The 14,342-nt window shown below is 36.3% G+C and overlaps 2 protein-coding genes across 8 annotated transcripts in view; one reads left to right on the plus strand and one right to left on the minus strand.

The window, feature by feature from the left end:
* The window catches only part of CD36 (CD36 molecule), a 76,757-nt gene extending 74,987 nt beyond the window's left edge, over nt 1-1,770 (plus strand). For all 6 annotated transcript variants that reach the window (XM_019825388.3, XM_011280346.4, XM_019825387.3 and 3 more), the window contains one exon: nt 832-1,770. The gene's annotated coding sequence lies outside the window, so the exon portion shown is untranslated. The remainder of the gene's footprint in view (nt 1-831) is intronic.
* GNAT3 (G protein subunit alpha transducin 3) overlaps nt 1-14,342 on the minus strand; it is a 300,648-nt gene that overhangs the window by 215,774 nt on the left and 70,532 nt on the right. The window lies entirely within an intron of this gene.

Here is a 14,342-nt window from a genome sequence, read left to right on the forward strand (position 1 = left end):
AAATTATTACCTGTATTCAGTTTACCAAAGAGGGGTTATAAAATTAGCCTACAAACATTTTTAGATTTGTCTACCCAACTACCATTTTCAATATATCCTCCAAGTTTTGAGATATCTAATGTAAATTAAAACACAAAGACTGAATGAGTAAATAAGGCCTATGAGCAGATTACTCATTGCATCAAGCAGATTACTACATTGCATCTTAAGTTCTGGGAGGAATGGAATAAAAAAATGAAATTATCACCTTTGAAAGTACGAATATAGCTTTAGTGCAAAATCCTTTTAATTTTTTAAATTTTTTTTTAATGTTTATTTTTGGGAGAGAAAGTGTGAGCAGGCAAGGGGCAGAGGGAGAGAGAAGACAGAGGATCCAAAGCAGACTCTTTGCTGACAGCAGAGAGCCCCATGCAGGGCTCGAACCCCAAACCTGTGAGATCATGATCTAAGTCAGAGGCTTAACTGAGTCACCCAGGTGCCCCAGTGACATTTTGTTTCTTGATTATTTCTAGCTAATTATAACAAAAAGTCACAAGTAATTAATACATTATTGTCTAGGGCAGGTTATGGGAGATTGAAATTATTTTTTTTAATATGTATTTATTTAGAGAGAGCCTGAGCATGAGTGGGGGAGAGGCAGAGAGAGGATCTCTGTGTTGACAGCACAGAGCCAGATGCGGGGCTTCATCTCATCAATTGTGAGTTGATGACCTGAGCCTAAATCAAGAGTTGGAGGCTTAACCAACTGAGCCACCCAGGCACCCTGAGATTAAAATCCGTAAGGGATTTTCCCACTGCTTTCTGATTAAGAACATTTCTTCTATTTTCCAGGCAGTAAATGAGTTTCGACCTTTATGTACCAGCTACATCAGGACCATTGTTACTATTGACCTACAAAATGAAGATTAAATATGCTTTATTTTTACAAAACACACCTTCTAGTTGAAGAAATGGTGGCATTATTTTTGCACGAAGCAGCAGCATATTTCTAACTGATTTTAAGATATTAAAAAATTATACTTTGAACACAAAACCGGAGCCTTTTAAAATTCTTCATGTTCACAAATTGATTTCAGTTTCTATGGACCTGGCTCAAGCATGAACCAATTGTTTTTATTTGGTACTGATTCACCAACTGGTTCCCTGGTGGCAAATTCAGCACAGTGCACATTCTCAACAAATGTTGGACCCTGAACGCTTGTCTTCTTTATCAAGGGAAAACATCAGCGTCCCTATTCGTTGCAATGGACTGACGCCAGGACTGTCAGTACATCACATTTCATAAGCGCCACCAATTGTGAAAGACATTTAAGAATGGAAAGTAAATAATTGGCCTTAAGAGCCATTCATTATATATTACTTAAGTTTCTTTCTCTTTGGAATCCTTTGTACAGCTACAGCAGGCATTGTAACCATTTTCTTACTTTATAGCAAATGGGCTTATATTTTATCACTAATTATGCAAATGGACATTATTTTTAGCACATTTTGGCTCTTCATGGTTAAGAACTTTGTCATCTTCCACATCCTGAAGCTCTTCTAGCAATACGGGGAGATTGTGATCTTTCTGCTCAGTTACATGCAACTTATGCTTGGCAACTTCACAATCCTGTGCTAGCATTAAGAGATGTAAATGACTATAAAGGAATTATCATATGAAAGATTATCAAGGATTGAATTGTGTTAATAGTTATTTGTTGTAATAGTTCTTATTTCCCTTGTCACCTCGGAAAGACTGGTCTCAAACATTAAAATATGTTCTTCCTTAAATTCCTGTGTTTTTCATGGTTCTTGTGACACAAAGCATTTACCCTAATTTAATATTCCATCTGAATCTCTATTTCCTTCTGGCATATGCTTTCTGAATTCAATCATGACAACTTTCTCCTAGGCTAAATTTTTAAGCAAATAGGAGGGAAAAAAAAAACGATATTTTGTTTCATCCTCTGCAGAAGCAGGACTTGAGCTCTAAACTGAAGGATTTTTCCTTTCTATGAGGAGACATACTGGTAAGTAATCCTGCTTTCTTCAGCAAGGGTTCACTTATTGGAGAGAACTAGTCCTCCTAAAAAGTTCCTCACAGAAAGGGAAGATGTACCACATTGTCTTGTGTTTTATACACAGTGGTTTATAGGACAAAGTAGTAGTAACTGGTTTGGATATGAACATTGATTAAAAGTAACTTGTTTTCCTCACGTTACCTTCCAGGGCAAATACTGAAAATCCAAAGACACTGCCAGTTTGGAGGGATCATTAGAAAATCTCAAAAGTGTACTGATTAGTGCCTTTATATTTAATTGAAGGGGGGGGGGTGGAAGGTATCCCTGTAAGCTAGTGACATGTAAGATTAGATTCTGGACATCTTATATGTAAAAGTGGACATGTTGATCTAAGAGATATAGGAAGGAAATTAATTCTTGAACAAAGCAGGACTAAAGAATTGGATGAAAAACATACATAGCCACCTCACACAAGATCGGGATATCCAATCAATGATTCAGACTTTAAAATCTTCATAAAGAATATCCTCTCACCACATTTAGGTATCAGGAAAATATTTTCACTTCTGGGTCTTTAGTATTGTTTAAATGCATGTGTGTTCTAATATTTATAATTACACATTTTCATTCCAAACTATCTTTCCTCACCACCACACAAAGCATGGTTGTTCATACCCTAAATTTGAAAATCTACAGCATCTGCAAAAGTGTTAACATAAGTTAGACAACCTACAACATCTAAAAATGTGTTAATGCTTATTGTTGCAGACAAGTGCATGAAGAAATAAAATCTCTATAGCTTTTATCTCAGGAACAAAAAGATAAAGGGGATATCATTTAGGGAGAAAAAAAAATGAAGCTACAGACAAATCGGTTATCCCTGAATATCCACTGTGAAAGTACTGGATGTTTGTGTTTGATATGTGCAAATGCAATAATCAATCTTTTAACCCATTGTCAATGTCTGAGCTACACAACAATATTATTTGTAATTAAAGGAAAGGCAGAGAGAACTCAAAGTTGACCTTCATTGGCGTGCTCCTTGAGAACACCTCCATAGGCTCCTAGATATGCGCCAAACCTAAAGCTTGTCCCTCAGGCCAGAGCTCCTGGACAAGCAAATTGAGCTCTTTCTCAGATAAACTGGGCTACGTGTCAGCCTGTTGTCTGTCCAATGCTCTGGGAGTGGTAATCTGTCAACAAATGTCTCCCGATTGTTTCAGGCCTATGGAATCTAGGCACATAAACTGCCCCAGACACCAGATGAGGTAACCAAAGGGTGTTTCCTGGGCAGTGCTGCAGAAATCAGGGCACTAGATTTGTGTAAAAGCTCCCCTCTGGGAACTACTGGCACTCAGAGGCATGGCAAGGAGGTTGAAATTGATGCCTATTGACTAGAGCAAGGCAGAGGACACAAAGATAGCACCCACCAGCTTCTCTCCCTGGAGAGTAGCAGGCCCACTAGTGCTATGTTAAAATCCACCTGGAGATTTTTTTTTGGCTGCTGCCCAGTTGATACCTAGAATACTTGGCTTCAGGGCCAGCAGGGTATACATTTGCAGTTCCACAAGACTGTATATATTTCCAGACCTTAAAAGCTGCTGCTGCCGCCTGAGGGTCTGGGTCCAGTCTGCCTGAATACAGATGCCTACTGAGATCCTCCCCTTTTTGACACTGACATGTCTTGGCATACCTTCATCTACTGGGAGTCATTAAAAAATAAAATAGGCTCCTTGGAAAATCACAAAGATTTAAGAGATGACCAAAAGTTAGGAGCAGGGTTGAACAATAAGGGTCATCTACAGGAAGATACTCCTTCAAATCAGAGAGGTGGCTATTTCATCTAATGCATAGAAACTGTCACAGAAAGTCAAGCAAAATGAAGAAACAAAATAATATGTTCCAAATTTTAAAAAATACAACTTCAGGGAAAATTCCTTAATAAAATGGAGTTAAGTAATTTACCTGATAAAGAGGTCAAAGACACTGTCATAAAGATGCTCAAAAAACCCAGAAAAATGGATGAACAGAATGAACTTCAACAAAGAGAAGATAAAAGTATCAAACAGAAGTTACAAAAGTAAAGAGTAAGTAAGTGTACTGAAAGTACATGAGAAGGGTTCAACAGAAGACTAGAAGATAAGATGGAGTAGAAGAAAGGATCAATGAACTCCAAGACAGGGCAGAGGAACTCACCCTAATCAGAACTGCAAAAGTAAAAACAAAAATTAAAACAAGGGAAGATACCTTAAAGGACTTAAGGGACAATATCAAGGAGGCTAATATTTGCATTAGAGGGGGCCCAGAGGAAAGGAGAAAGAGAAGGTACAGAAAACAATTATTTAAATAAATATAGGCTTAGGGGCACCTGGGTGGCTCAGTTGGTTGAGCATCTGACTCTCTATTTCAGCTCAGGTGATGATCTCATTGTTTGTGGGACCAAGCCCTATGTTGAGCTGTGCGCTGACAGAGCAGAGTCTGCTTGGGATTTTCTCTCTCTTTCTCTACCTCTCCCCTGTTCACTCCATCTCTCTCAAAAATAAATAAATTTAAGATTATATATATATATATATATATATATTTAAAACTAACCTAACCTAGGGAAGAATAGCCATCCAGAGCCAGGAAGCCCATAAAGTTCCAAATAAGATGAACTCAAGGAAATTCTCACTAAGGTACATTACAATTAAATGTTAAAAGTTTAAGACAAGGAGAGCATCTTAAACGCACAAAATAAAAACTACTTGTTATGTGTAAGGGAACTGTCCCCTCCCCCCATAAAGTTATCAGAATTCTCAGCAGAAAGTTTGCAGACCAAAAAGAAATGGCACAATATATTCAAAATGCTCAAAGAAAAAAAAATCCCAACCAAGAATATTCTACCTAAAATCAAAGTTATCATTCAGACGAGGTACAGAATTTTCCAGACAAACAAAAGCGAAAGGAGTTCATCGCTACTAAAGTGGCTTTATAAAAAATCTGAGACGGAATTTAAGATGAAAAGAAAGGGTGCTAATTAGTAACAAGAAAACTTATAAAAGTATAAACCACACAGATACATGTATGGATGGTAAAGGTAATTGATTATTCACTATTAAAGCTAGTATAAACACTAAAAGTCAAAAGTAAAACTAATAACTAAAGGGCACACAAGATAAAAAGAGGTAAAACGTGATGCCAAAAAAACATAAAAATATGGAGCTTTAAAAATGCATTCAAACTTAAGTTCTTATCAACTTAAGCTGTTATAAATAGAAGTATGTATATGTATCATGATAACTACAAAGCAAAAACCTCTAGTAGATACACATAAAATAAAGAGTAAGAAATCTAAACATACCATTCTGAAAGTCATCAATTTACAACAGAAGAGAGCAAGAGAAGAAAGGTACAGAGAAGAACTATAAAATAGCCAGAAAACAATGAACAGAATGGCAAAGAGTACATACCTATCAATAAATACTTCAAATGTAAATGGACTAAATTTTAGAACCATGAGACAGAGTGGCTGAGTGGATTTAAAAAATAAAAACAAGACCAAGATACAGGCTACCTACAAAAAAATTCACTTCAGATATAAGGACACACAGAGACTAAAAATGAAGGGATGGAAAATGATATATCATGCAAATGGAAACCAAAAGAAAGTTGAAGTAGTTATAGCAGACAAAAAGATTTTTTAATTTTTTTTAATGTTTATTCATTTTTGAGAGAGAGAGCGAGCACGTGCACGAGCGGGGGAGGGGCAGAGACAGAGGGAGACAGAATCTGAAGCAGGCTCCAGACTTGGAGCTGTCAGCACACAGCAATGCAGGGCTTAAACCCATGAACCGTGAGATCATGACCTGAGCTGAAGTCAGAAGCTTAACCAACTGAGCCATCTAGGCACCCCTAGACAGCCAAAATAGATTTAAGATGAAGACTATAATAAACATCAAAGAAGGACATCATATAATAAAGGGGTCAATCCAACAAAAGGATATAACATTTACAAATATTTATACACCCAATATAGGAACATACAAAAATGCAAAACAAACTTTAACAGACCTAAAAAGAAAAATAGACACCAATATAATAAAGTAGCGGACTTTCATACTCCATTTATCTAAATGAATAGGTCATCCAGACAGAAACATTGGCCTTAGACCAGATGGAACTTAATTTTTATATACAGAACATTCCATCCAAAAGAAATACAACACATATTCTTCTCAAATGCACATGGAATATTCTCCAGGATAGACATATGTTAGGCCACAAAACAAGTGTAAATAAATTTTAAACTTAGAAATCATATCAATATCTTTTCTGACCACAGTGGTATAAAACCAGAAATCAATTATAAGAAGAAAACCAGAAAACTTACAAACATGTGGAAATTAAACAACATACTACTGAACAACCAATGGATCAAAGACATCGAAAGAAACTTTTTAAAAATTTTCCTTGAAACAAATGAAAATGGAAATAAAACAAACACAAATGTATGGGATGCAATTAGAGCAGTTCTAGAAGGGAAGTTCATACCAATGTCTACATCAAGAGACAAATATCTCAAATATAAACCTAATTACATCTTAACTAAAAAAAGAATAAATAAAGCCAAAAATTAGCAGAAGAAAGAAAATAAAGACCAGAGCATAAATAAATGAAATAAAGAAAAAAAAATAAAATAGAAACAATCAATGATAGGAAGGACTGGTACTCTGAAAAGAGAAAAACAACAAACTTTTAGCTAGATGAACCAATTAAAAAAAGAGAGAACTCAAAATGAGAATGAAAGACAAAATTTACAGTGGATACCACAGAAATACATAGGATCATGAGACTATTATTAACAATTATATGTCAACAAATTGGACAAACCTAGAAGAAATTGATGAATTCCTAGTACTATACTACCTACCAAGACTGAATCATGATGATATACAAAGTGTAAAAAGACTGGTTACTAGTAAGAAGAGTAAACCAGCAATCAAAAACCTCCCAACAAAATTCCAGAACAAGACAGCTTCACTGGTAAATTCTACCAAACATTTCAAGAATTATTACTAATCCTTCTCAAACTCTTCCAAAAAATAGAAGTAAGGACACTTCCAACCTCATTTTACAAAGCCAGAATTATCTTCATACCAAAACGAGACAAGGATGCCACAAGAAAACAAAATATAGGCCCAAATGTCTGATGAACATAAATTCAAAAATCCTCAACAAACCAAATTAAAAAATACATTAAAAGAATCATACATCATGAACAAGTGGGATTTATTTAAATAATTCAAGAATGATTCAACATCTGCAAATCAAGCAATATGATATGCCATAGTACATTAACAAAATGAAGAATAATAATTATATCATTTCAATAGACACAACAAAATGCAACATCGATTAGTGATTAAAACTCTCAACAAAGTGGACACAAAGGGAACATATCTCAACATAACAAAGGCTATATGTGATAACAGCACAGCTAACATTATACTCAACAGTTTCCTCTAAGATCAAGAGCAATACAAGAATGTCCCCTCTCATCTATTTTATTCAACATAGTATTGGAAGTCCAGGCCACAAAATTAGGCAAGAAAAAGAAATAAAAGGCATCCACATTAGAAGCAAGAAGTAAAACATTCACTATCATAAAGAGAAATTAAGAAGACAATCCTATTTACAATTGCATCAACAAAAGTAAAATACCTAGGAATAAATTTAAACAAGGAGGTGCAAGATCTATCTGTACAGTAAAAACTATCTGACATTAATGAAAGAAATTGAAAGAAACACAAAGGGAAAGATATTCCATGCTCACGGATTAGGAGAATATTGTTAAAATGTTCATAGTACCTAAAGCAGTCTATAGATTCAGTGAAATACCTATCAAAATTCCAATGGCATTTTTCACAGAAATAGAATAAATAATCTTAACATTTGTGTAGAACCAGAGAATAGCCAAAGCAATACTGAGAAATAAAAACAAAACTGAAGGCATCATACTTCCTGATATCAATCTATATTACAAAGATACAGTAACCAAAACAGTATGGTATTGGCATAACAACATAGAGATGAAAAGGAAAGGATAGTCTCTTTATAAGAGAGACTGTGTTGAGAAAAATATATAACCACATGCAAAAGAATGAGACTGAACTGCTTTCTTAAAACATGCATGAAAATTAACTCAAAATGGGTTAAATATTTGAATGTAAGACCTGAAACCATAAAACTCTGAGATGAAAACAGACAAAAAGCTCCATGACATAAGTCTTGACAATGATTTTTTTGGATCTGAAATCAACAGTAAAGGCAACAAAAGCAAAAATAAACAAGTCAACTACATCAAACTAAAAACCTTCTGCACAGCAAAGGAAACCATCAAAAGGCAGCCTATAGAAAGGGAGAAAATATTTGCAAATCATTTATCTGATAAGGGATTAATATCCAAATATATAAAGAACTCATACAAATCAAGCAAAAAACAAACAAACAAACAAAGCACTTCCCAGGGGAATTCTACCAGACATTTAAAGAAGAGTTAATACCTACTATTCTCAAACTGTTCCAACAAATAGAAATGAAAGGAAAACTTACAAACTCATTCTACAAGGCCAGCATTATCTTGATTCCAAAACCAAGGACCCCACTAAAAAGGAGAATTAGGCCATTATCCCTAATTCACATGGATGCAAAAATTCTCAACAAGATCCTAACAAATAGAATCCAACAGAACATTAAAAGAATTATTCACCATGATCAAGTGGGATTTATTCCTGGGCTACAGGGCTGGTTCGGCATTCACAAATCAATCAAGGTGATATACCACGTTAATACAAAAAGGATAAGAAGCATATGATCCTCTCAATAGATGCAGAAAAAGCATATGACAAAATAGAGCATCCATTTTGATAAAAACCCTCAACAAAGTAGGGATAGATGGAACATACCTCAACATCAAAAAGGCCATATAGGGATGACCCACTGCTAATATCCTTAATGGGGAAAACTGAGTGCTTTTCCTCTATATTCAGGAACAAGACACCTATGTTCACTCTCACCACTGTTATTTATTTATTTATTTATTTATTTATTTATTTATTTATTTATTCACCACTGTTATTTAACACACAGTACTAGAAGTTCTAGCCTCAGCCATCAGACAACATAAAGAAATAAAAGGCATCCAAATTGAAAAAGAAGAAGTCAAACTTTCACTATTTGCAGATAACATGATACTGTATATAGAAAACCTAAATGGGCATCTGGGTGGCTCAATCAGTTAAACATCTGATTTTAGCTCATGTCACAATCTTGTGGTTTGTGAGTTCAAGCCCACATCAGGATCTCTGATGTCAGCACAGAGCCTGGTTAGGATCCTCTGTCTCCCTCTCACTCTGCCCCTCCTCTGCTCACACACACACTTTCTTTCTCTCTCTAAAAAATAAATAAGCATTAAAAAAATTTTTTTAAAGACAACCTGAATGGCTTCACCAAAAATATTACTCAAACTGATACACAAATTCAGCAAAGTTGCAGGATATAAAATCAACATACAGAAATTTCTTACATTTCTCTACATCAATAATGAAGCAGCAGAAAGATAAATCAAGGAATCTATCCCATTTACAACTGCACCAAATACCATAAGATACCTAGGAATAAACTAACCAAAGAGGTAAAAGATCTGTACTCTGAAAACTATAGGACACTTATGAAAGAAACTGAAGATGACACAAAGAAATGGAAAAACATTCCATGCTCATGGATTGGAAGAACAAATATTGCGAACATGTCTATACCATTCAAAGTAATCTACATATTTAATGCAATCCCTATCAAAATACCAACAGATAGAGCTAGAGCAAACAATCCTAAAATGTGTATGGAACCTCTAAAGACCCCAAGTATCCAAAGCAATCTTGAAAAAGAGAAACAAAACTGGAGGCATCACAATCCCAAACTTCAAGCTATATTACAAAGCTGTAGTCATCAAGACAGTATGGTACTGGCACAAAAACAGACACATACATTAATGGAAGAGAACAGAAAGCCCAGAAATGGACCCCCAACTATATGGTCAGCTAATCTTCCAGAAAGCAGGAAAAAATATCCAATGGAAAAAATAGTCTCTCCAAAAAATGGTGTTGGGAAAATTGAACAGCATCATTCAGAATGAAACTGGACTACTTTCTTACACCACACACAAAAATAAATTCAAAATGGATAAAACACCTAAATATGAGGCAGGAAACCATGAAAATTCTAGAGGAGAACCCAGGCACCCACCTCTTTGACCTTGGCTGCAGCAACTTCTTACTAGACAAGTCTCCACAGGAAAGGGAAACAAAAGCAAAAAGGAACTATTGGGACTTGATCAAGATAAAAACCTTCTTCCCAGTGAAGAAAAAATCAGCAAAACTAAAAGGCAGCCTATGGAATGGGAGAAGACGTTTGCAAATGACATATCTGATAAAGAGTTAGTGCCAATAATCTATAAAGAACTTATCAAGCTCAACACCCCAAAAAACCAAATAATCCAGTTAAGAAATGGGCAGAAGGCATGAATAGACATTTTTCCGTAAGAAGACATCCAGATGGCCAACACACTCATGAAATTATGCTCAACATCATTCATCATCAGGGAAATACAAATCAAACCCATGATGAGGTACCACCTCACACATGTCAGAATGGCTGAAATTAACAACACAGGAAAGAATAGAAGTTGGCCAGGGTGGAGAAAGGGGAACCCTCTTATACTATTGGTAAGAATGAAAACTGGTACAGCCATTCTGGAAAACAGTATCAAGGTTCCTTGAAAAGTTAAAAATAGAACTACCTTATGGTCCAGCAATTGCAGTATTAGGTATTTACCAATGGATACAAAAATACAGATTTGAAGGGGCACATGCACCCCAATGTTTATAGCAACATTATGAACAGTAGCCTGATTATGGAAAGAGCCCAAAAGTCCACTGACTGATGAACAGGTGAAGAAGATGTAGTATACATGTATGTATGTGTGTACACACACACACACACACACACACACACACACACACACACATACACACACACAATGGAATATTACTTGGCCATCAAAAAGAGTGAAATTTTGCCTTTTGCAATGATATGGATTGAACTACAGTATATTATACTAAGCAAAATAAGCTCTTCAGAAAAAGACAAATACCATATGATTTAAATCAGACATGGAATGTAATGAGCAAAACAGATGAACATAGGGGAAGGGGGAAAAAGGATGGAGACAAACCATAAGAAACTCGTTTTTTAATGTTTCTTTATTTATTTTGAGAGACAGTGAGCAATCAGAAGAGGGGCAGAGAGAGAGGGAGAGAGAGAATCCCAAGCAGGCTCCTTGTTAGCACAGAGCCTGACATGGAACTCAAACTCATGAATCACAAGATCATGAGTTGAAATTGAGAGTCAGATGCTTAACCAACTGAGCCACCCAGGTGCTCCAAGAGACTCTTAACTATAGAGAGTAAAATGAGGGTTGCTAAAGCGGGGGTTGGTGGGGGGACACCACCACCCATGAGCTAAATGGGTGTGGGCATTAAAGAAGGCACTTGTTATATTGAACAGTGGGTGTTCTATGTAAGTGATGAATCACTAAATTCTACTCCAGAAACAAATATTACAGTATATGTTACCTAAATAGAATTTACATACAAATTTGAAATAAATAAATAAATAACACAACAACTATATGAACAAAATGAAGAATACAATTTAAAAATGGACAGAAGATCTGACTAGACATTTTGATAAAGAAGACATACAGCTGGCCAACAAGTACATGACAAGATGCTCAACATCCGTAACCATCAGGGAAATGCAAACCAAAACCACAGTGAGATACCACCTCACACCTGTCAGAACCCAAAAATCGAAAAGACAAGAAATAATAAGTGTTGGAGAGATGTGTATAAAAGAGAACTATTGTACTGTGTTGGTAGTGGTATAGCCACTATGAAAAATAGTATGGAGTTACCTCAAAAAATTAAAAATAGAAGTACCACATGATCCTATTCCACTACTGGATATTTTCTGAAGAAAATAAAAATACTAATGAGAAAGATCTGAACCCCTATGTTTACTGCAGCATTACTTTCAATAGCCAACATGCAGAAACAACCTAAGTTGTTCATCAATGGATGAATGAACAACGAAGATATATACACATATAACAGAATATTTTTCAAACATAAAAGATTAAATCTTGCATTTGTGACCTGGGTAGACCTTTAGGGCATTATGCTAAGTGAAATAAGTAAGTCAGAGAAAGACAAACAATGTAGGATTCATTTATACGTGGAATGAATGAATGAATGAATGCCCATCTCACAGATATAAAGATTGCTGATTGCCAGAGGTGGGTTGTGTATGGGGGGTGTTATTGAAATGGCTTAAGGAGGTTGAAGCGTACAATCCTCCAGTTATAAAATGCTTAAGTCATGGGGATGTAATGTACAGGATGGTGACTAGAGTTAATGTTATGGTACTTCATATTTTAAAGCTGAAATGAATATAAATTTATAAACTCTTATCTAAGAAAAAAGTTTTGTAACTATGTCAGTGATCGATGTGAACTAGACTTATTTTACGGTACAGTATGTACAAATATGTTGTAATCCTAAAACGAATGTAATGGTATATGTCAATTATACTTCAATTAACAAAAAAGAATATTCAGCTTTGGTTATAAGAGAGATAATAGGGAGAGAAACTAAGTGTTAAGGAAGGAAGTAGTTTGTGTGACATGTTAGACAAAAACTAGAGAATTTGGTGAAAATAGGAAGGTACAAAACAGAAAGGTACAAAATTGCCAAAATAGGAAGGCACATATGAGTCCCTACAGATGTGTAATACATTTATATGAGATGTAGCAGTATCCCATTTTCCCCTGCCAATAGCATGCAGAAAAAAACAAAAACCAAAGGCCTGGCTATCTATCAGGTCACTGGTTCTCTACAGCTGTAGCTAGACATACTTTCCTCTGTGTCTCTCCAATACAACAAGGGAAGATTTTGATACCAAGCATCCTCTGTACTTTGGACCCCCTTGCTCAAACCCCAGCTCTGGTCTTACTATCTTCACCATCAACAGGGAAAGCTGTTGCAACAAAATGAGTGACAGGCAATATGATTCAGGGATAGTAGGGCTTCCACTCTGTCCTAAGTTTGTAAACGTACTCACTCACTTTCTCCTAACTTCTCACTGTGTATTTTTAAATAGATAAATTAGGTTATTTGATAAACTAAGATTTTCTGAGACTTTATGTTTTAGGACCTGTGGCACTGCCCCTGGATGTATACTCAGAAGAAACTATTGCATCAAGATCATTTCCTACACAATACTAGAGTTCTTGTAGTATAAAAACAAAAACAAAAACCAAACAAAAAGCCCAACACACAACAAACAACTTTGTTTGTTTAGAGTAACTTAGCATGCAAAATAAGAAGAAAATATTCAGGAGTGTTAAAAATGGGTGGGCTCAGGAGGGAGGGGCCAAGAAGGCAGAGCAGCATGGAACTTTTTTTTTTTTTTTTGCCTCTCTCAGCCCTGAAATGCAGCTAGAATACCACCAAACCATCTTGCACACCTAGAAAACTAATTTGAGGATTAACACAACAATCTGCACAACTTGAACCACAGAACTTGGCAGGTACTTGGCACAGAGAGGTGAACTGGAGGAGAGAGAAGCCACAGAGTTTAGGGAGCTGGTTCGCTTACTGACAGAGGACTGAGACTGGGGGAAAGTATAGGAAAAGCACTCTCCCTCCCCCCATCCCCCACCCCCCACCCCCCACCCCCCGCCAAAAGCAGCCAGAGAGAAAGAGAAAGAGTACACTGAACAAAAAAGGGAAAAGGAGAAAGGGACTTCAAGGGACTGAACAAAAAAGGGATAAAGGAGAAAGGAGAAGGTTTAAATTCCATTAAGATGCTATAAACAGGAGAGCTCAGAGTCTGAAACTTGGCAGCTCAATACCTGGTGGACCACTGGTGGAAAGGGTCAATCCCCAGGAGCAGACAGTGAGATCCAAGGGGTTCTTAGAACACACAAGGAGAGGTGGTTTCCCTGCTGGGAGGACATGTGGTAAGGGCCGAGCGGACTTCCCCCAGGCAGAGGTCTCAGCAGACCCCGGAGAACAGCCACATTCGCTGGGGTTGGAACAAGGACATTAACGGTTCACTGAAGCCTGGCGTCAGATGGTGTTGTGGTTTACATAATCCCTGAACCACAGCTGCTACACAATTGCACGAAATTTTTCTGGGGTGGGCTTCCACCGGCCACAGTCTCTGTGTATGTAGAGCAGCACA

Source organism: Felis catus, chromosome A2 (assembly GCF_018350175.1).
Source record: "Felis catus isolate Fca126 chromosome A2, F.catus_Fca126_mat1.0, whole genome shotgun sequence".
Lineage (NCBI taxonomy): Eukaryota > Metazoa > Chordata > Mammalia > Carnivora > Felidae > Felis > Felis catus.